General features: G+C 43.7%; 1 pseudogene across 1 annotated transcript; it reads left to right on the plus strand.

Annotated features, from left to right (window-relative positions):
• The first annotated feature begins 1396 nt into the window (after window positions 1-1396).
• On the plus strand, window positions 1397-1986 carry LOC311584999 (small ribosomal subunit protein eS7-like; annotated as a pseudogene). Its single transcript has one exon. The product of its transcript is annotated as a small ribosomal subunit protein eS7-like (transcript).
• The last annotated feature ends 1550 nt before the right edge of the window (window positions 1987-3536 follow it).

The following is a 3536-nucleotide window of genomic DNA, read 5'->3' on the forward strand; positions in this document are numbered from 1 at the left end:
GTCTGTGTTAACTAGCTCATCAAGAACTCTGTGCGCCTTATTCATATAATTTCTCTGAGTATTGGATGAAGAAGAAAGAACACAAGAAGCAGCAGCAATGCAATTCCAAGACATGTTTTACAGAGAATGCAATTCATCTGAAGCTATCCCCATATCATTTGCTCCGGGGTTTTGATCTTCTAGCACCGAAAGTACATTCTTCTTCCTTTTTAAGAAAACAACTTATCAGGTATCTTTGGTAATCAGCTTATCTAGTCATCAAACTTAAATCATATAAAAGCATATAAAAATGTCTTAAAATGAAAACAACGACAACATCTCTTCCCAGGCCAACATTCCTTTTGTAACAGTCCAGAGGCAAATAGGCTGTGTGCATACCTATTCAGGAATCTATAAGGCCCACAGGCCTCAGCTTCCATGTGGCTGGCTCTAAGCCGATTATCACTGCTACATTTCCTTTACTGGGTGGCTGTATTTTTTATTTTCTGTTGTGATAAAACACTGCTAAAACAATTTCGGGAAGAAAGTGTTCATTTGGCTTACAGAATACAGTCCATCATTAAAGGAAGCCAGCACAGGAGCTCAATCAAAGCAGGATCTGAAAGGCAGGAACTGACACAGAGGTCATGGAGAAAAGCTGCTTTTGCTACCTGCCCAGCCTACTTTCTTACAGACCCCAGGACCGCTGACCCAGGGGTAGCACCTCCCACAGTGGGCGGGGCCATCCGCACAGTGGGCGGGGGTGGGGCCCTCCCCATGGATCTTTAGTAAAGAAAATACCCCCTCAGACTTGCCCCCAGGCCAATCTGATGGAGGCATTCCTCATGTGATTGTCCCTCTTCCCAAGTGACTGTAGTTTGTGTCAAGTTGACAAAAACTAACCATTAGCAATACAAATGGCTAAGCTTTCACACTTTCCAAGGATCTTCAGGGGTACTGAAGTATTTTTCTCTAAAAAGGAGCTCAGCTCTACTTAAAACAAAAAAAGAAAGAAAGAAAGAGAGAGAGAGAGAAAGAGAGAGAGAGAGAGAGAGAGAAAGAAAGAAAGAAAGAAAGAAAGAAAGAAAAGAAAGAAAAAGAAATTTCTGGAGCTACCTACCCAACCAGGTAGCATGGTAGGAGATAGATAGCATATTCTTTGATAAATTTCATTAGTTCCGATGATGTTGGTCGTAAGACAGAAACTTTCTATTTTCAGTAGATCTATTTGCAGTAGATCTTGTGTAGTAATTTGAATCACTGCTATAATCATAACTAAGTAAAATTATGTACCTATATGGACAGAAGCTAATAAGGAGAATGAAAAACTGGATAGATTTCATCAGTTAAGGTTGCAGACTAGGTTCTCGCGATAGCTGGGCCTCTTTCTAAGCCGGCGCTCAATCAGGACGAAGCCATGTTCACCTCGGGCATCAAGACAGTGAAGCCCAATGGCTAGAAGCCGGTCGAATTCGAGCCTGGCGACTCTCAGACCCTGCTCGAGCTGGAGATGAAGGCAGATCTCAGCAACTCTGAGATGAAGCCAGCTCTGGAACTCAACATCACTGCGGACAAGGAAATTGAAATTGGTGGTGGTCGGAAAGCTACCATAATTTTTGTACCAGTTCCTCGGCTGAAATCTTTCCAGAAAATGGAAGTCAGGCTAGTTCGTGAATTGGAGAAAAAGTTCAGTGGGAAGCACGTGGTTTTCATTGCTCAGAGGAGGATTCTGCCCAAACCAACCCGGAAGAGCCGCGCGAAAAATAAGCAGAAGCGCCCCAGAAGCTGCACCCTGACAACAGAGCACGAAGCCATCCTTGAGGACTTGGTCCTCCCACGTGAAATTGTGGGTAAGAGGATCCGTGTGAACCTGGATGGCAGCGGCTCACGAAGGTTCATTTAGACAAAGCACAGCAGAACAACGCGGAGCTCACGGTGGAAACCTTTTCTGGTGTGTATAAGAAGCTCACTCGCAAGAACTTTGAATTCCCAGAGTTTCAGTTATAAAGAAAATGGCTGAATAAAGTGTCATTCATAGTTTTAAAAAAAGAAAAAAGCTTGTAGGCTACTGGGAGATATTTTTCAGTTATAATTATTACAATCTTATTTATGGATTAGTTTATTTTTTATGTCAAGAACAATTTTAACGTGATAATTGCTTAGTTTAAGCCTTATCTTCTTGGGGGAAATGGCTAAAACATCGAGCTGGTCTATGAGGAGAGAGCAAAGCAAATCCACAGCTTCAGACGTGAATTGCACTGGACAATTCAAAGTGCACTGGACATTTAACCAACAGCGCGGGTTACCGTCTCACCTACGAAACAGGGCTCTAAAGGAAAAGCAAGGGAGATGTTGGATGCTTGGTTCTTGGCCTCCGAAACCAAGACTTAGGCAGGGAGCAAGCAGCACCCTGATAATAACACGCGTGTGGTTGCCCTAAGGAAGCCATAGATGGGAGAAAACAATAGTGGAAGCAGCAGTAGGCTGGTTTGCAACTAAGATATTTTGGCGAGAGCTAATTGAGCCACTTCAGTCCTGGGAAACAGACTACCCTCAGAGCCTGCTTGGGCTAAATCTCTCAGTTCCATCTACAGAGACACGAAATTGCTTCAGCTTGAAAGCTGGTTGGAGGTGGAAGGGACAGAGCAAATGCCTCCACTCCTTCCTCCCGCTCCTTCCTCCTGTCCCCCTCCTCCTGTTGTTCCTGGGGTTCTTCTCTTCGCTCACTTCCTAGGGACCTGGATATAATATTTTATTCCTCCTATCTAATGCACTACAAAACAAACAAACAACAACAACATTCATTACCTCATTTCAAAGGCCTAAGGCCACTTCCACTGTTGTAGAAGGTAACTCTACATCGTCTAAGCCATGTCACAATCTGCACCCATGGATATACTCATGGTAGCACTCTAGAAAATACTGGGTTACACTAATCACAACAGCGGTACATAAGGAATATGGAGAGTGAGGGTAGTAACGTAAGTAGTTTATATTAAAGTCCATTCCAGAAAACAAAGAAACCAAAAGCCACTTCAAACAGCTGTCCATCTAACTTCTCTCTTCTATTATGATCATTTCTAGTTCAATCCATTTGTCCACACATTTTGGAAATTCCTTGTTTTTAATAGCTGAATAGTATTCCATAGTGTAAATGGTATATACTCACTTATAACTGGACACTAGCCCAAGGGGCAGGTCCCATGAAAGTCTTCACTTACCAGGAAAGTGGGACAGAGGGGAGGACATCCTATTGAGACTCTAGGTGAGAAAAATATAGGGGATAGGGAAATAGATGGATCCAGAGGGTCCTAGAAACCTACAAGAGGAACACTATGATGGGTGGATCTGAGCCCAAGGGTTCTGCTTAATCTAAGGCACCAACCAAGGACAATACATGCAGTCATCGCCAGACCCCTACCCAGATCTAGCCAAGGGACAGAACATTCTCCACAGTTAAGTGGAGACTGAGGACTGACTTTCACATGAACTCTGGTGCCCCGTATTTGGCCATGTCCCCTTGATGGGGAGGCCTGATGGCACTTGGAGGAAGGATA

The sequence above is a fragment of the Acomys minous genome (genome assembly GCF_964271855.1).
Source record: "Acomys minous genome assembly, chromosome: 15".
In the NCBI taxonomy this organism is placed as follows: Eukaryota; Metazoa; Chordata; class Mammalia; order Rodentia; family Muridae; genus Acomys; species Acomys minous.